This window comes from Protopterus annectens, chromosome 10.part0 (genome assembly GCF_019279795.1).
Source record: "Protopterus annectens isolate FY-2018-M chromosome 10.part0, PAN1.0, whole genome shotgun sequence".
NCBI lineage: Eukaryota > Metazoa > Chordata > Ceratodontiformes > Protopteridae > Protopterus > Protopterus annectens.
In genome coordinates, this window is record NC_056744.1 from 475248721 (window position 1) to 475269812 (window position 21092).

The 21092-nt window shown below is 37.8% G+C and overlaps 1 long non-coding RNA gene across 2 annotated transcripts in view; it reads left to right on the forward strand.

The window, feature by feature from the left end:
- The window catches only part of LOC122813193, a 236708-nt gene that overhangs the window by 70570 nt on the left and 145046 nt on the right, over positions 1-21092 (forward strand). For both annotated transcript variants that reach the window (XR_006366647.1, XR_006366648.1), the window contains exon 2: positions 15409-15493. This is a non-coding gene — a long non-coding RNA (uncharacterized LOC122813193). The remainder of the gene's footprint in view (positions 1-15408; positions 15494-21092) is intronic.

Below are 21092 nucleotides of genomic sequence, written 5' to 3' on the forward strand. Positions count from 1 at the left end.
TGTCAGGAAAGCTCTAAAGTGATTCATGCTCAAACTTGTATTTTAGTCAGCTCAGCTTGAGTTGCATGAAAGTTTGAGTGCGTGGAAGTGCCCTGAAGATTTTCAAGCTGGTCATCTGTTATAACCTTGTCAGGATATAACTCATATAGCTAAGGCTACTGCAGCAGTGATCATTCAAACATCAACTGTTATAGTAAGTTCAACTTACACTATACTTTCTGGAGTCATCCATTAAGAACAGAATCATATCTGTTATTCAGATTTCAGGGAACTGTAGCTGTCATGTGAGAAGTCTAACTAGGTGTGTTTTGATGTTCCATGGCAGCAAAAATAATATTTGTGAAGCTGAAGTCTATCCGCTCCACCAAAAGTGACAAAATTGGCTATATTTCTCATTAATTCCTCCCTCGTAGAAAGTACAAGTATTCACTTGAACAGACTTAAAACAAGGACTTGCTCTGTTCCTTTCCTTCTGATTCTGTTCATTACAAAATTTATTCTCAAAGCCAGGAATTCAAAGGAGGCAATAAACATATTTGGTTCTTACTAGGATTATTTGATTTTCCATTCTTAACCAGTTTTGTCTATTCCTTCCATCTGAACTGCTACTTCACAAACCCCTGTTTGAGTAACCTTTTGAAAACAGCCTCTTAGGCTCTACAATCTGGCATGTTTTGGCTGCTTGAAATACACTAGTAGCTGCATATGAAGAATTTTTAGGTGAAGTGATTTCTGTTATTTCCTCTTCTAAAACACAATCTACTGACAATACGTAAAAAAGATACACAAAAGCAGATGTTCTTCATATCGGTCACTACTGCAGTAGCCTTAGCTATATGAGCTGTATCCTGCACACGATATAACAACCAGCCAGCTTCCAAAGCTTCAGGGCACCTTCCCTACCACCAAACCATTAATCAGATGCACCTGAGCTGACAAAAATGCAAGTTTGGGCACCAAGCCCTTCGGAGCGCTCCTTTCACCAAAGAGAGCACTCTTCTGTGGGCTTTTGAGGATTGACGGTTAGCTTGTGCTGTTCCATTGCTGGGCAGGTAAGTTCCCTTTGGTGAAAAACCTTCCATATATTATTTTTATGTTTAAACTTACTTTCCTGTTTAGGAAAGTATATTTTAAGATAGGAATACATGTTTTTATTGACTGCCATGTGATTTTACTATGCTTTTTGACAGGAGCACACTTTTGTTTTTGACAGTTTAAAAGTTAATTTAAACATTTTAAAACCATGTTTTATGTGGAGAAACTATTTTTTTTGGAGGAGGGGCTAATAAAGTACTTTTTACTTTGTTTTTGTTGAACAAGTTACTTTTCGCTGCTTTTAGTCAGCTTGAGCTGATTAAGATTTTGGCTGCATGGGAGATGCACTGAAGCTTTGGAAGCTGGCCAGCTGTTATATCATTGGCAGAATATAAGCCATAACCTAGGCTACTGCTACAGTGATCTTAGAACATATACTGTTATTTGGTCTTCTGCCAGGGATACAGATTTTTGTTCTTATCTTAAGTTTTGATCCTTCAGTACATCTCTCTTGATTTTTTTTTATGCTTGCTATAGCCATTCCACTATTAATGTCCATTTAGATTATAGGTTGTATCTAACTTTCATGTAAGTAAAAACATCAAAGCCTTAGGTGTATTTAAAGGCTGTAGGATCATCCTCTGTGACACCCCCCTCCTTTGGCCCCCTTAGGTCTTATACTTTAGAAGCTCAAAGTTTTAAAACTTTGAACTTCATATGTCGAGACCATAAGTCTCATAAGACAATAAATTAATCCTATGTTTCAGTTGACAAATACCATGTTTCAGTTGACAAATACCATGTTTAATTACTGTTGTCCTTTACTGTTTGATGTTTTGTGTAAAGCATACCTTTGATACACAGCTAAAATCTCCCTTATAATGTAACATAAGTTGTATATTGCAATGCCAAGACTTAATATTGTACTTTGTACTATACTGTTTGTGACTTATCTCTGCATATATTTGTAACTAAGACTTGGGCTTTATTAGGCAAGACTTAAGCTCTGATGGAGCTTTTGCATATTGTACTCTTGTTTTGCATTTGCCATCTCTGCCTTCAAATGTACTCAAACATTAGTTTTTTTGTAAATGTCTATTTTCTATGTACTACTGTGGAGCTTTTCTCCCTTGGCCTCCACTGAAAATGGGTCAATGACCCAGTGGACTTTCCCAGTCAACGAATGTCAATAAATAAATAAATAAATAAGACTGTAGTTTTGAAACTTTGAACGGTTTAAATGGAGATATCTGTACAGTGAAATGGGATACTTACTGTCATAGGAAAAACAACTTCAAAAAGATCAACACACGGCAGGTTCAGGTTAAGGCACTTTAATCTTGCAGCAAGGAGACAAAAACGTGCTAATACAGAGTTTGTCTAACTAGAATCAGGAAGTGAAGCTATTCTTATACATTTCTTACAAGACATTACCTACCAAGCTGACGTAATAAATCTCAAGTTCTTTCAATATTATTTCATAGCAGCTGTTTGTCCATGATTTTCTGCTGGCAAATCAAGTTTACAAAAAAAACTTCCTAAGAAAAACAACGTGGCCTTGATCACTACCGCTCAGATACAACTTCTCACTATGCAATGTTACCATTCAAGGTACTATGGCTAATTCGAGCACAAAGCAAGTACAGATTATAGTTCATTTCTTCAAGCAGTCTTTGTTTGATGTATCTTTCTTTTCTGCAGCTGTGCATGTTCTCATAACATGAACAGAGCTGATTGTTCAAGTTCAATAACATTATAGAAAACGGTATTGTTCTATTCATTCATTTTCCTGACCTAGCAGATAATCACCTGCTTCTCAGTAAATTTCCAAAAGGCATAAACATGAATTTTGCTGTGCTAGCAAATACTAGGTCAGAGAGCATCTTGCAATTTCAGAAAGCATACTCTGCAGTTTGAAAAGCATCTTGTAATTTCATACAGAATTAAGCTGTACATAAAATAGAATGAAATGTGTTAACCCTTTTAGCTTCTAATAAGCACTAAACATATACATTAGTACATATGTTTCTAGCATTTACCATTCTCTTCACTGTAGTGCCATCTCAGACTTGGTATATTTAATTAGCAGGGGGTGTGGGGGGTGCAGGGGGGGCATGTCAAAAATTTTTTTTTTTTACTTAAGTTTCGAACTTTCAAAACTTTAATGTTATGGTCTTGACAAGAAGAAGTTCAAAGTTTTGAAATTTTGAACTTCCAAAGTAGATCCCCCTTGGGATATGTATTTTATACTGAAGAATGTCAGTTTTCCTTCTTTGACACCACTACTTCATCTGAATTAAAACTGGTGTTTTGGAAACAGAGTTTCTAGTGGAAGTAACTTTGTGAGGTGAATGCCTGAATTACAGGCCTTGTCTGTGACCTCTCCTTACCATATATTTCATAAAGAAAGAATTTCACTGTGTATCAAACGCTCTTTCATTCCTAAAGTGGCCCTGGAAGATGATTTAAATCAATTAATTCATCTGTCAGCCTTTTTTCATGGCTTTCTAACCAGAAGATTATTTTTTATCGTCCATAAGTACACTGGCAGTTTGGATATGACAAAGCCCATAAAAGCAGATGATCAAGTATTTGTATCCTTAGACAAAGGGTGTGAAAGCAAAATGATTACTAACATTACTTCTCCAGGTGGTTTTCTAGTCATATTCCTTTATGCTATGCCAAATGTAGAAATTGCGGAAAAAAATATCCTAAAAACATATTTTACCAAAGTTATCATTACATCCACAGCTACTTTCTGTAATGACTCATTTGGCAATGTTTGTACAACAGCTACCTTTACATTCCTGAATATCTTTGCAAAGCATTACAGGTTGAACTTGACATCATGTTGATGACTTCCATTGAGGCCAGGGTGATTAGATTCATAGGTGTTAGTAGGCTAACAACCACAAGGCTGTTTTTAAGCCTAGCCATGCATCCTAAATCTCTAACAAGTTCTGATACCCTTGATAAGTGTAAGCATGGGCCTGGGAGATGAACCATTTACAGGTTTCCTCTGTCCATTAGAGACATAGGTGCCAAACCAGGGATGAATTTCCGGTTTCCCATCCAATTGTCCAAGTTGCACTTGAATTGGGTTAGGGAGGAACTCTGCTTTACATGGATGGGAAGCCTGTTCCATAGACGGGGTAATCTCTGGGATACATGCCTGCCTCTCCAGCAGGTCCTATTTATATCACAGGCAAGGTTTAAGTCTTTAGAATGAGTAATTCTGCTGTTGTTTGTCTTGTGGATATGCAGGAGGTCCATATATCTGATATCAGTTGTTTGTCTGTCTGTGTTAGCCCCTCCTGGAGAACATTTGTGTCAGTGTGAGATTCAATGACAGCTCCTAATTTGCAATCATCTGCAGATTTAGTCAGTCAGAGACCACTGACATTGGCCTTAACTTCTAAGAAGTAAATGCCAAAAAGGAGCAGTCCAAGGACTGATCTATGAGGGACTCCACTTGTAACTGGCCTCCCCAATTCTAACTTCCTGGGTCCTCTCTGTGAGCCAATTGGCTATCCACCTGGTGACATACAGGTCTGTGCCTGACCTCTTGAGTTTGTCAAAAATACCTGAGTGGGGTATTGTGTCAAATGCCTTAGCTAGGCAGTGTAAACGACTTTGCCTGTATCCATTGATTTGGTGACCTTCTCGAAGAAGTCCACCAGGTTGATTAGGCATGATCTGCCCTTAACGGAACCAAATTGGATTGGGTCTAGTGTCTGCAGGTTTACTATATCTCTGTTGATCATCTCCATGATAATTCTTTCCATGGCTTTACATATAAGACTAGTGAGACTTATGGGTCTGTTAGTTTCCAGGGTCTGTAGATGGCCCACCTTTGTGCGGAGGGATAACTGTTGCCTTTCTCCATTCATGAGACATGAAGCCAGTTTGGTGCCTACAGTTAAATAGTAATTCCAGAGGGCCTGATAGGTCATGTTTCATGCTATTTAGAAGGCATGCTGGGATATTGTCTGGGCCCAGTGATGCAGTATTCTTGGTCTTAGAGAGAGCATTAAGGTCCTGTCCCCTAGTGATAGTAGGGGGAGTTATATTTGATGATATTTCCTGAGGAAAGGTTGAGGGGGAGAGAGGGGTGTAAAGTGATCAATGGAATGTTCCTTCAGGGCAGCCACCCAGGAAGACTGAACTGAGGACTTTGTCCTGTCTGTTCCTGCATCCACAGCTGTATATTTTTAGATATAAAAGCTACAAATGCTTACCATAGCTCTGCTGACATACAGGCATGAACCATTTATCTATGACACAGGTGACCAGAGTACAGTTTGAGGGTATGGTGCCTGATGGTGCATCAAGACAGGATGGGAATGTCTTTCTTAGAGAGAGGGAATGACATTTCCAGACACTCACTAAAACAATCCCATGGAGGAAGGGTGGACATGTAAATGCATGGCCTGAGGCCAGGTATTAGGCTTTCCCAACCATCAACTGGTGGTAGCCATCAACATGCACTTATATGACCAGAATATTGTGGGCCTCTACAGTGGCAAAGATTACATCCCAGTGGTGGGATTTTGCCTTTAATTTGCCCTATTGCAGGGATTTTGGTGAGGCATAAAGAACCCTTCTAGCTACCTGAATGATGGCCCCTCTGGATAGCTCTTGCTCTGATCAAGGATGAAATATTTAGGTAAAGGATCAAATGGGCCATGATTAATTGCGGGAAGGCTTAATGATTGGTAATCATGGGGGCAAAAATCACATAGCAATAGGAACTTTTAGATACGCTTTATAAACTTGGATCTTTGAGTAAAACTTCAGCTATTATCACACGCTCTCCTTGTGTTTCTACTTTTCTGACCATTTGCTCATTCAGAATCATAACGTCTCTCTAGAGTAATGCAGTATGGGGTTTTCAGATGAGTTTGCCAGCATGGAAGAGTTTGGTAGGCCAGTTCTAATGCCTGTTGAATCACTCCTGCTACTGAAACTCTACTCACAGACAGAAAATTATGGCAAATACCACTAACTTTTATTTTAGAAATCTTTGGAATTTCCAGAATATGGTGGAAGGAAGGTCATAGATACAATATATGACACTCCTGTTTTAGAATGCCATGTACCTCAACTGTAACAGTTCTGTGAATTAGCTGATAAGTGATAAACAAAGTTTGGTGTTTTACAACTGATAAAGTCATGATCTACGTCCTAACGGAATTTCTGAATAACTGTTCAGAAGTGAATATTTCCACTCTGTGGCAAAACATTTCCAATGCCACATGCAACAGATATTTTCAGTCTGTTACATTTTACCATTGTCTTTATCCAAATATAGAAACTTGGAACTTGGCAATGAAAAGGACATCCAAGCAGTCATGACTTTCCCCTTGAACTCTTTCTATATGTGATCTATGTGCTCGCTGTATGAAGTTTGTATCTTATCTTACATTTTGTTGTTGCTGCCTTTTCTAGGAGTTCTTCCACCTGCCTATTACTACTTCTGTAAAGCAAAGAATTATGTTTCTCCTGGGATTTTTCTTGCATCTATATCTTTTAAAATTACCTTCAATTACCAGCACAGCAATGCTTTCAATTATAAGGCCTTCTGATTTCAGATACCTAATTAGTATCATTAGACAAGTAAATATTTATGATGTTTTCTTTCTTTTGTTCTGGAATCTTTATGCTAAAACCCTCAGTTCTTGTAACATGCAAAATGGCTGGCAATCATGGTTCTTTTAATTAAGCTTCGCCCATGAAAGATCAAACTATGATCAATAAAAAAAGTGCTTGAGTTCAACAGGTAAGAGCACTGTTTCCTGAAAACCAACTCGTAAACTTTAAGTAACTATTTCTGCAGGGAAGCAAACCTGTTGCATTCCTCATTTGGGAGACAAGCTCCTTCCACTCCCAAACTTATATGCACTAACTACATTGGTGCACTACAGTGGGGAAAGGAGAAACTCTCCATTAAAGTGTACAGCAGTTTCACACAAACAGTTATCCCACTGTGCCTAAGTTTCTAGACTGCAATCAACTATAAAAGGTGACTTAGACCAGGTGAGTTTGGGCACATAGAGCCCAATAAACTGGTTATTGGTCATCTGTAGACAAACCTTTAATTACCTTTCTGTAGATTTTTCTCTTTTGCCCCTCTTACCAAACTATGGGTGCTATTTTCGGGCTTCAAAGAACAATATAATTTGGTTTACAACAACATGCTGATATCAGGCTTGCTAAAATAAAAACTATCCTTAGAAAACCCCTGATAAAATATTTATTATATCCCAAGTACTACCAAATGATGAATAATGTAACACCTCTGGTTGTCCAGCAGCTTTCTCCACCCCCAAGACATAGTTTGCTGTAATTCCTGTATGACTGATTTTCTAGAGTCTTATTGAAGCCTGTACACCAGTTAGCACTGAGAATTCAAGCTCTGAGCTTTTAATAAGTTGCTTTCTGTAGTTCAAGGTACAGGGTTTGATTCCTTCTATCTCCATTTAGCTACTGTGTGACTGGGCCAGTCACTTAAACAGAAAATGCTCCAGTGTTGTTCCTGAATAGGGGCACTTTTGTCTAATGAGCATACTTGGTTAACAAAAGATTAAAAAAAAGAAATAAAACCTACCTCAAGGTGTCCTACCAACTAGTTACAAGTTAGAAAAGAAATGTCCACCACCCATGCCTGTGCCTCTCAACTGATATGATTTATGTATAGTGTTAACATTCCGGACCACAAATTTAGCCTTACTCTGCTTAGATTTACTGATATTCTTCACATTGCCAGACCCATTTGTAGGTACATACTGTATTAAATAAATAAACTTAAGACTGTGCAAAGTTTCCCTATCATTAGCTGGATGTTTTTTGTTTGTCTTTTCGGCTTTTCCCGGTTAGGAGTCGCCACAGCAGAACTCCGGTCCACTTATGATTGGCAGTCGATTTTTTTGTGGTGCCCAGTTGCCAGCCCGGCGCCCAACCTTCAGCGAAGGCACACCCATTCACGCATGTCTTTCGGAGGCCACTCGACCGCGGGGAGGACATGCAGTCTTGTGATCTAGTATTTAAAGATTATCTACTGTGAAAAATATCAAAAAGTGCCCCTCTCTCTCACTCCCTGTTGTTATTTTTAAAGGACAGTGCTATGATTTTTAATGCTCAAAGGTTGAGAAGTATGCAGGAGGGCTAGAGGTTAGGATTTGACACTCTCACCGCCACAGCCCAGGTTTGATTTCCAGTCAGGGAATTTCAAACTGGTAGACTTATTTGAGAACCTCACCATGGCTGTGGATGAAGGGAAACTGTGTATACCACCTAGGTAAGGTGTTTGATACAATACTCCAAGACAAAACCAAAAGACCATCCAGAGTGAAGATGTAGCTGTAAAACGAGCAATAAATCCAAAAACAAAACAGCTAACATCAACGTAAGACAGCAACCAGTTTAATAGCAATACAGTACTCCACTCAGGTCCAAGGAAGTTATTGTACCACTCCACTCAGCCTTTATTAGACCCATCATTGAGTACAATGCCTGCTTTGGCATCTACCTAACCAAGCTCTTTCAACATTTGAAACACTCTCAAAAGTTCTTCACCAACAGAATCCAGGGTACGAATACCCTGTCCTACATAGAATGCCTTAAGGCTCTGTCTCTATACTCAGTCTCGTACAGGTTACCGAGAGGTGATTAGCATGTAAGGCATCCAGACATACAGGTCTGATGGATCTCTTGCACATCTGCAAAGCAAATAGCACCAGAAACACTAGATCCAAGGACTTGAACTTTCAGTGCAACATAAATAGAACATGCTGGAGAGACCGATATGTGTTTCAATGAATCCTCGCACTATGGAACAAGCTCCAGATCTATGTGAAGCAGAGTTCATCCCTGACCCTATTCAAATGAAAACTTGGTCATTGGATGGGAAATCACAAATTCATCCCCAGTCTGACTCCCATGTCTCTGATGGACAGAGGTTGACAGTAAGTAAATTAACGCCCTTACTAATGTAACACACCATATAGCCATTCAAGGAACTCGGGAATAAAATTGGATTGCATTGCTAGGTTTGTAAAAACCCTGGTGGTCATTACCATAAACCTATGAACTTATGCCTGTGACCCTAACTATAAGCAGATTCCTGAAAATGAATGGTCAACATGAAGCACTTGACTACCTGGTGCTATCCAGCTGTCCAGATGTGTGTCACACAGAGTTAAATCTACAAGCTGCTTATGATCAGTATATGGTAGGCCTTGTTTAGGTTCTTTCATTCTCTATCTCCATACTGCGTGACACCGAGCAAGTCCCAGATCACCCACAGACAAAGAGATTTCTGTCTACTGCGATTCATGCAGACTAAGTAAATTAAGGAATTATGCTGTAGTAATTATTCATTTGTTTGTTAACAGGTCTACAGGGACTTTTTTTCAGACTCAGCCCAGGAACACTGTCTGCTTAAGTAACTTCAGCTCAGTCACACCATAGCCAAATGGAGGCTGATGGAATGAAACCCTTGAACATAGGAAGCACCCCGTTAACAGCTCATAATATAGTATAAAGTAATGAACCCATGCTTTAAAATCAGACCTTGTATAGCTTTAGTGCAAGTAAAAGCTCTGCCATCTATAAGCTAGTCAGGAGCAAATGTATCTCATCTGTGATGTGAATGGCTTCTCATTCAGAAGGCAAGAAAAGCCTCTTTCAAGTGAAAATTTGCAGTGTAACCAGCATGACAAAATGAATATGCCCAAATCCCTTGCATGCCCAGTATAAGTACTTTATATATATATATATATATATATATATATATATATCTGTATATATAATCTATAACTATGGTTCCACTTTATAATGTCACATTCACAAAAGATTCAACAGTAAAACGCGAGACAACAACGTCACATACACATAACACTGACAACTCACTTCATTGGCTACTGTAACATGAAAAAAGGGCAGACCATAACATAGGGCTACCACCTGTCCCACTTTGCGAGGGACAATCCCTCCTTGGCCAGTTGTGTCCCGCATAAAAATTGGAAAAATGGCAAATGTCCTGAGATATTAGGGCAAACATATTTCCTATATTTAATGTAATAGTTGCATAAAACAGTTATTCTGTTTCTGAAACACCTAAATGTTATAAGAAACAGAATAAGCAACTAAAGTGCTACAAGAATAAGCAATTACGTAGGCAAAACAGTGAAGTTCTGTCTTATGTACTGTCTGTGGGTATGTTTTGCCTAGCAAACTCTGACATTTGTACAAAACATGTCCCACTGTAGGCATTTGAAAAGGTGGCAACCCTACCATAACAACGAAAACCCAAAACATCGAATAATAAGCAGCCGATGATATACTCCCGTGCTTCCACCCGTGGCATTCAACATAAATGCTAACTTCCCCGACAGAGATATCATACATGATTTCCAAATGTGGTACTTGTAGAAGTACATCCACACACATCAACCCAGTAAAGAAATAAAAGAATCCGAGAATCTCCCGTGCATATCTAGCAAAGTAAAGTATAGCCATAATGTAAAACAGCAGCTCCAATCTCAAAAAACTTAAACCAATGGACAATATATAATGCAATGTGATGCTGACCTCAATTGGTGAAACTAATCATAGTTTTAGCAAGCCTTCATTAGCCTTTAAGAAGCTGACTATGTCATAGCTCTCCCTGTTCTGTAAAATCACTTCAAACTGCAAGTGCCGCATCATTAGTTTCCATTTCTTTAGCGACGGTGGACACCCTGCCGTCACGCGCACTCGCAGTTCCTCAACTCTGTCCTGTTCTGTCACTAATGTTGAAAGTAGTAGTGACAGGTCAGTTGGTCAAGATCCCAAGATACATTTAAGTCTCTTATGCCATCCTTCTATACTGTTATGTGTCCTAGGCAGACACAATGTATTCAATTCAGAGACACTGCAAAACTGTATAGGAAATAGCAGTGGAAATCTCACAAATGGTGTACTCCATGTGGTAAATTTCCTTGCCTTCCCTACTAAATACCACTCACTAAAGTATTTTAGCAGATCTTTTCCTTTGGTGGGAAATATGGAGAAGCATTAAAAGCCAGTAACACCTCCTCCTCTTCTAGGAATACAAGGGCAATTAGACTCTTCAATGACAGCTGAAATGTTAAAAATGTTTATTATACAAAGCAAACAATCCCAAAGCCTGCATTTGGTGCCACACAATTTGGCTAAACAGAAAAAACAACCCTTTGGTTTTGTGCCACTGATATTACACCTAAAACTCTTAATTGCAACTATCTCAAAAATGTACATAATATACCGGACAGTAGTTTCAAACTGATATTCACTCAATCAATGGAACACACAGTGCCACATAACATTATAACTTTTCAGGGATTCCTTGGACATGTGACAGTGCAGTAATGGAATGTTGTTGGTATACTCACCATATTTTTCAAGCCCATGTATACTGTACAACTGACAACAAATGATGCCCTTGTAGAAAAAAGTGCCATCCATTAGCCAAATGGTGGCACGGTTGAGGTCATACAAGTTGCTGACAGTTGTAAATACGAGTATAGTGAGGTCAGAGCTTGGGTCTATAAAATGTTTTTCTATGAATACTCCATCCTTTAGGGAAAATGCACTAAGATCTACATTTTGTAATACTAAGTCTGGATGTGATTGTGTTCTACATTGTTTCCTACATACCCTACCTACTTGTTGTAGGAGAGCTTTATGGCTTGTTTAACTGGGTACATACACTATGGATATGGACACCATGACATTATCCTCAACTAAACATGGAGTGCCTCTAGATAATAGTGCTTTTTGCTTTAGTTCAGTGCACATAAGGTACCTCTCCACCTCTGCTGGGTCACCAGTATGCATATGGGCAGCTGATTTACATAATTTATCTCCGTCAGATAAGGAAATAGTGACTGCATGACCTTTGCACTAATCCACATGTTTTTGTTCACAACACCAATACTTCTTACAGTTTATGGTTCTTTCCATATTGTACATGTAACCAACTATCAGTAGAATATCCTTAGACTTTTGTAACTTCATGGTGGGATACAGATCGCTAAGCACACCGGGAGTGTGGAATGTGCCATCCACTATGTTTGCAGTGCTATGTACACTGCCTTAAAATAAACTTGTGCTTTTCAAAGTGTATTCCGATAATGCAATGTTTTCAAATATATTGATGCCAGCGTTTTGGCTTTACGTTGTTATGGTCTGCCCTTTTTGACATTACGATAGCCAATGAAGTGCATTGTCAATGTTATATGAATGCGATGTTGTGGTCTCACTGTTTTACTGTTCGATCTTTTGTGAATGTGACATTGTAAAGTAGAACTATATATATATATATATATATATATATATATATATATATATATATATATACGTTGTGTCTTTCGGCTTTTCTCGGTTAGAGTTCGCCACAGCGGAACTCCGGTCCGCTAATGATTGGCAGTAGATTTTTACGTGCCTAGTTGCCAGCTCTGACACACAACCTTCAACGAAGGTACGCCCATTCACGCATGTCTCCACACAGAAGACGCTGTAGCTGAGAATCGAACAGGACAACATCTTACTGTGAGGCAACAATGCTATAATATATATATATATTTATATATATATTTTTTTTTTTTTTTTTTTTTTTTCTTCCCGCATTTTGTTTACTGGGTCAGGCATATTTTCAGAGGCAATCCAACAGAAAAAAAACACTATGAAGTAATCATGATAAGACAGAGACTGTTCTAATCAAAACAGTTTAGAAGGTATTTAAGAAGTAGTACGCACTCAGCAACATAGGTTGGTACTAGGCTATCGGCCCTAGGGCCTATACAAGCCTAGCCATAACAATTAATTCATTCTCACTTGATACAAACATTTCCTGCTTTGCTACAGTAGTGCAGACATCCATCTAGGTACATGTTTTACTTATTTAGTATTTGCTAACTGGTTAAGAAACATAAGACTCTACAACCTGTTTTCAAGAGCGCTGGGATTTGTGGTTTGTTTATATAAATTAATGACTCATACAATGCATAAAGCCAAGGTCATGGGAATCATACCCCAGTTTGAAAGATTTAAGTTTTTCACACCTCATTAATATAACCACTACATCAAGCTGCCACACAAACACATAGAAAGCCTACTGTCTGAGCAGAATTTGGGAGGCAGCTATAACTGATCCCCCATCCATCATTCTAATTTCAAAATGTTCACAAGCTGTGTATAATTCTGAGGTCATACATTATTGTGGCTTGCTGGCTATCAGAAGCCTACCAAGCATTTAAAAGAGTTTAAAAAGCGTAATAATTCCCTCATAATGAAACTTTAATTATCATTTATTCTTGCTGTTGGCATAGGCTTGGAACAGATAAAATACAGCACCCTCAGTTTTTGCAAATATAGAAAAATACTATTTTTATTACATAGAAATATACTTATCAAACATCTACTGCATGTATTATGTACAACGCAGCTTTTTCCAAAGCACCTTCTGCGTTTATTTTACATAAACTGCATGTGACTTGAAGCTTTGTTTTCACTTGCCTGTGTGCTTTAGCTCTCAACCTCTTAGCCCAAGAAATCTGGAGGAAGCCTGACATAATGGGCTACAAAGACTCAAAAATAGGGACATGTTCTAAATATTGCTCTTATGAACTTTAGTTGCTAAAATAATAGAGTATGTATTAAAATGCATTTTCTAAAGGATATGAAGTCTAAAACTCAAATGTATAACACCATTTACTAATTTCATTCCTCAGATCATCCCTGTGATTTGCAAGAAAACCAAAAATGTTATGATGAACAGACAAAAGTTTTGAGGCAAAAATCTAGACAATATGTGAAAATCTGGACAGTTGAGAGGTACGCTGTGCATTAATGTTACCCAACATTATTGGACCATCCTAAATATGAAAGTATAAACAAATTATGCTACATTCTCTGCAGTATCTACTATGCATCTGAACCGAAATGTCTGAAATGCAGCAAGAAATAGCCATGTGACCCTAGTATAGAGTAATGACTTTATATGTAGTTTGCTGACACCTACATCTGCTGGCAGATAATTTGGACATCCAGAACAGGTGACCCACATTTTGTAACCATGTAACCTAATGGGTCATTATACGTTATATTTTTTTTGGGGGGGGCATAGATTTCATTCACTGTGTCAACAGCTGACTTGTCAAAACTACTTTGGTTATTCCAGCAACACTAAACTGGCAACTTACTGCAAGCAACAGAACTTTCAGCAGTCTAGCAGCTTTGGGTTAGTTATATAAGTTAAGAGAGGGTGTGCAGTGAGTGCAGCCCTCCATGTGGCAATATGAGGGGCTTCCTCAATTTGCCCATTAAGTATTACACGCTCTAGAAAGTTTCAACTTATTGAGTATTGATATAGTCAGCATTTATTCCAAGTAACTGCTTATTTTGCCAATATTTTCATTTTTCAGCCTGGGTTTCTGTGATTCAAAAGACAATAGTTTCATATATAAATTTGCCTAAACTGTCAAATTAAAAAATATGTAAAATAAATAATGACTCATCCATAACAACTTGTTAGCTGAAATAAAGTGCTCATTTAACTGAAATGTATGGTCAACCTTGTTTTACTGTTAGGTCATTACAATGTTTATGTTTCTATTTTCTTCTTAGTAGCCATGAAAAAATTTCTTATAGAGCCCTATTTCCTATCACCAATTTTATCCAGGTAATAAATGTTACATGTTGAGTGTAGGAAAGGTTAGGTAAGCCTGATGTAGCACTGGTAAAAGCTCACCACAGTACTGAACATTCACCTGAAGAAGTACATTGGTTCTAGACTTTGGGAATCTACAGTTACTTCTATTCCTGAGTTCTAAACAGGCCTGAAAATGCCTAAAAGTGAAAGCCACATATTCATGCTTTCCACAAGTGGTATTTTTTAAATCTTGTCTATAATTATTTTAATCCATCTCTTACCAAACACTAATGGTCTACTTCCATAATGCTACCAGTTGTCTAAGTACTCGGTATGACTTTAAATAGCATAAATACTGTTTTATTCTGCTCAATGTACAATTTCTTGAAAATAGGTTTGTTTTATTTTCCTGCAGCATGGTTCTTTGCTGCAGCATGTTTCTTTGCTGCCTGTTTTACACATTTGTTTGTCATACATCTGTTGTTTTTATAGTTTTCACCCTAGTCAGGCCTAAAAATGTTCTAATGAATCAGTGCTCTACCATGGTTACCAAATTTAAATAGTAGTAGTAGTGATGATGATGATGATGATGATGATGATGATGATGATGATGATGATGATGATAATAATAATAATATATCCGTGGGTGTAATTCCTGACTTCCATACTAGACGGTTATTTTGTTTTTCTTTTTATTCTAGGCTTCATGGAATTTGTTTTGACTAAAGACAATGGTATAGTACCAAAATACGGGATGTTCTCCTTATGTGAGAAGACATATAACAGGTAATATAACCCCTTGGCTTTTTCATACTGATGTATTCTGACTGATCCTATGATTCGATCTTTATACTGACAAACGCAATTTACTTTGGCTGTAAGAAAAGCTTGTCTACTGCTAGCCATTTAGTTGATAACAAGTAGCAGTTTAAGAATGTTGCCTATATTTGTACAAAAACAAGTGGGCACACATAAACTTATCCATTTCAGTATATCTTTTCATTTATTCTATAAAACAATTTACCATTTATATGATTTTCTTCTTTGATAAATTTTTTACCGTTTCACTTGCAATGTACAAATTATATCTGTGAAAGTAACATTTTGGGTATGAGTTTCTATCAGCAGTAAATGGATAGTTTGGACCACTAAAATGTGAATATACTGCTTTTTAAGGTCCTTTAGTAAATTTGAAATAAGGGAAAGATGGCCCAGCTCTGTACAGAAAAGACAAAGCACAGATGCTAGCTAATCTAGAGTTGAAAATTAATTGCCATTAAACCATTCACTTACTTGTTAACCTTTCATTCACATCTTGATCCAAAGTAGTACATCAGTACAGGAGACTGTATGTCAGCCCTTCCTAAAAGGGAATACTGTTAAACCTTACTTCAGTGGTAGTAAAATGACATATTGAAATGTTTAAGAGAGAGATAGAGACAAGACAGACTCCATTCAGTCCTATCCTGGCACCTGGTAAGAATGATATCAGATTCTTTAAATAAAAAAGCACTTTCAAACCAAAAGTATTTAGTCAAAATGTGATTTGTTTATTTATTTAACATTTGTTTACTGGGGAAATGCTCCAGATGTGCATGTCCCTGTATTCCAATTTCTATCAATAATGCCAGTGGTGGGAATGAGATTGGATCTCCATGGTTACCACAACTCAGCAGACATATCTGTTACTTTGAGTGGTGGTTAACTTGGAGTTTATTATATTAGTAAAATGGGGAGGGGGGAAATGCAATCATCTGCATGAAGAGTGTCTTGGGAGGAAGGGACCTGTCCTATGCACAAAACTTTGGACTTTTGCATTTTTCTCTAGTGTTGTTTCTGAAGGAAATGGCCTATTCAGAAAACCATTTCTGATGGTACCTGTAGTAGTCTTCTCCTGACTGTATTTTGATGCATTGATAACTCACCACCTGAAGCTAGAACACTTTTTGTCTCGGGAAACTATACCTCATGAATCTTATAGAAGTGTATTATGAATTTATCTGGGCAACAGCAGACATTAAGATTCTGATCTTCTACAAGTTCTTTGTAGTGAATCTCAGAGGTCAGTCCTAAAAAGTTAATTTGCAGAAATGTTTTTTAAATTATCTGCACCCTCTTCGTGTTTGCCAGACCCGGCAGCACTACAAGGTCTCAAACAATTTTCCTTTAAATGCTAATAAATCTGAATTAGTGAAGAAAAGTAACTTGTAACAGTCTTTTAAGTTCAGTGCCATTAATCAAATAGTTTAAGGACTAATGACTCAGTAGATCCCCTCCAAATATTTATGTTTTGATCTAATAATTATCACTAAAGTAATATACATTTAGATCTTTAAAGGTTAGTTGAATCTAAACTCCAATGGGATAAGTTAATTTTAAGCACCAAATGGGATAATGGTGAACCTATAAACCTCTGGTAGGGCACCATTTTACTGGACATTGTGTTACTTATCCAGACAGTGCTCCTGGAGTGACACTGAAAAAAGTCTGTGTGGATCAGTGCTCTCCTCGGTTATACAATACACATGTGGATCAGTGCCCTCCCTGGTTATACAACACACATGTGGATCAGTGCTCAGCTGTGGTTATACAATACACATGTGGATCAGTGCTCTCCCCTGGTTATACAATACACATGTGGATCAGTGCTCTCCCCTAGCTATACAATACATATGTGGATCACTGCTCAGCCATGGTTATACAATACACACATGGATCAGTGCTCAGCCCTGGTTATAAAATACACATGTGGATCAGTGCTCAGCCCTGGTTATACAATACACATGTAGATCTGTGCTCTCCCCTGGTTATACAATACACATGTGGCTCAGTGCCCTCCCATGGTTATACAACGCACATGTGGATCAGTGCTCAGCTCTAGTTATACAATACACATGTGGATCAGTGCTCAGCCCTGGTTATACAATACACATGTGGATCAGTGCTGTTCCTTGGTTATACAATACATATGTGGATCAGTGCTCTCCCCTGGTTATACAGCACACATGTGGATCAGTCCTCAGCCGTGGTTACACAGTACACATGTGGATCAGTGCTCAGCCCTGGTTATACAATGCACATGTGGATCAGTGCTCTCACCTGGTTATACAATACACACGTAGATCAGTGCTCTCCTCTGGTTGTACAATACACATGTGGATCAGTGCTCAGCCCTGGTTTTACAATACACATGGGGATCAATGCTCTCCCCTGGTCATGCAATACACATAAATCTTAGTTTTTTTTCTCATCTGTCAGGTCCTTTAAAGCCATGAAACTCCTATTTATTCTTGTTATTGACAGATCAATGTCTTCACTTAATGAACCTTTGATGTTGCCTGATGTACTGTCTGACTGATTCTCTGTTGTTTTTAACAGGTCTATATTGTATGCTCGAAGAGTCTTTTCTTTGAACACGTATACGTTGACACAAAAAAAGCAAACACTAAAAACCACGAATGCCCAATTCCGCAAATTATTTCCAAGGGAAAAAATTCACTTGGCTGTAAACATAAAAACAAACTTTAAAATCCTAATCAAGTGGGGGGCTTTGCTGCCCACACCCCCCTAACTAAATATACCAACTCAGAAATCGCTCTACATTGAAGAAAAGGGTAATTCACAATAACGGCCAAGTACATTTTTTCACAGGTAAAAAATTTGCCTAAGTGGCCATTCTCTGTTTCCAGCATTTGTTCTTTATGTGTCAGTGTTTTAAGTGCTTGAAGAAAAGACTCCGAGCATATAATATAGACCCATTTTTAACAACACATGCTTTCTTCCATCTTGATTTCTTCACCAAGTCACAGTTAGAGTAACACTTCTCAACCCATGACCATTAAAAATGTAACACTGGCACTGAGTCAAAAAGGGAGCACCTTCTTCCTTTTTTTTTTTTTAGAACAGATCTCCAGATACTGCAACCTATAGAGGAAATAGTAACAATGGATTTTTTAACTCATTTCAGGTGGCCACAGTGGTGCAGCAGTTAGTGTTGTCACCTCACAGCAAGAGGTTCTCTGGTTTGATCCTCGGCTGGGGTGCCTTCTGTGTGGAGTCTGCATGTCCTCCCTGTGGTCATGTGGGTTTCCTCTGGGTGCTCTGGTTTCCTTCCACATCCCAAAGACATGCTGTAGGTGGATTGTACACTAAAAATTGGCCCTAAGTGTGAGTATGTGTGTGTGTGTGTGTGTGTGTGTGTGTGTGTGTGTGTGTGTGTGTGTGTGTGCCTTCTATGGAAGGTTGGGCGCTGGGCTGGCAACTTGACACTGTAAAACTCCACTGCCAGTCATGAGCGGACAGGTGATCTGCTGTGGAAACCCCTAACTGGGAAAAGCTGAAAGAAGAAGTAATAGTTCCATTTGTCATAAGATACATGTGATCACTTTGCAAGAACACTTTTTGTTGATTCTTAATTGACCACTAATTGATCAGTCATACTTTACTGATGAACCAGTTTGAAACCGTAGGTGCAACTGTGTAGCATTTTGAATAAAAAAATGCATTATCGAAAGTGCACTGCATAACATAGGCTTATAAAAAGCAGTATTGAACATGTCTAAATTTCTATAATCATTGAGGTGCTGTATGTAATGTATTCAAAATATAGTACCACCATGAGACTAACATTTTAAAATAAACAATATGTATTGTATACATATTCACAGCATTTGGAAAGTCTGACACATTTTTATCTGTCAGGATTAAGACTGGGGGAAAGGCAGTTTGATATTAGATTGGTATTTAAATAGCTGTGCTATGTGGGCTGAATTAAATTAGAATAGGCTACTCTTTTTCAAAGGAGTTTTAATAGAAGTTGTCTGAAAGTGTTGCACTCATGTGCATTACAATGTTTTGCAGGAATAAGGAGGGTTAAAGTTCAAAAAGCATGGTCAGAGGAAGATGAGGAGCTGGCTGGTCTGCAGGGTAATATAACCATGTTAGATTGTATGGAAAGTTGGTCTGGACTGTTTTTCACAGCTGTCCTACTGCAAAGAGGGACAGTGGTATCATTGTATAAGGTTTTATAAATAAGGCTGAGCAGAAGGAAATCTGCCTTTACAGGGATTCAGTTTGCTCTTTGGAGAGTGGTGAAATTGTACTCTGTTTTTGGAGAAAGGAGGACAAATTGATTTTTCTAGAGAGTGTTCGCAGAATGAAGATTTTTTTTAGAGTAAACTAGTACACATAGCATGTATAGCTGTCCTTCTTTCAAGGGTGAGGAATGTAAAGATTTTAGGGCACCCAATATGGAAGAATTGATTTTAATTTTAGGTTAGAGATGTTGAGGAACATATTTAAGATTGGTTTGAAAGTGACTCCCAGATATTTGAATGAGAGCACTCACTGGATGTGTTGATCATTAAAATAAACTGAGTATGATAGAAGTAGTTAGTTGTTTAGATTTTGGTCAGTGGTAAAGAACTTTTTTTTTGGCATTCAGTGTTGTGTGTATGGTAACCATTAATGTATTTCGAGAAGGGTGTGTTGGAGCCTCTGTGTAACAGTTTCACATCTAGGGAGGAGAATTATAGAAGAACAGGTCATCACCATGAAAAACGAGGTTGATTTCTTTGAGGTCAGAAGATTGAATTTTAATGATGATGATGATGAGTGTAAGGGCTAAAACATAGCCTTAAGGAATACCTATGATGATTTTTTAGGGTTTGAGAATGAGTTACTAGTTTTAGGTAGCAGAAAGGACTTTTAGGTACCTGGAGTTTAGCTGTAAAGTAGCAGGTACTAAAAGCATACCTCTCAGCTGTCCCTGATTTTTAGAGTTGTCTCTGATTTTAACTCAAATTTTAGCTCTCTCCCTCCTAACCCCTCTTAAAACTAGTGACGTTGGAGAAAAAGGTAGTGAATTACACTTAACAAAAATAATGACAATAATTAGAGTTGAGTTATAAACTTCTTTTACTTCAGAAACTGTATGTTAGTTCACATTTTCTTATTCTGTCAATGTCTCTAAGTTAATAATACCAATATTTTAAAGTATCCCTGATTATTCCTGATTATTTGTAGATTTGCCCCTGATTTTGTTGATATCTGTCCCTGATTGGTTGAGAGCTATGACTAAAAATTATTTATTTTTTTTCTCTGTGACATGATCTCTTATCTGTGCCTTTAAATAATCTTACCTCTCATAATAATTGTCATTGTTGCATATTACTTGTTACACTCAATCACTGCTTTAAAAATAAAAATTATCCATGAGTTACAAATAACACAGATCTGGGCTACATTGTTGCCGTGAACCCCAGGTGACAAGTTGCAGGCTGCACTCATTTATTTAGACATCTATATACTTGACATTAGATATAAAATACAGTAAGGTACTTCTTAACATATTGTTTGTAAGTATAAATGTTATGTGAAAAGACTT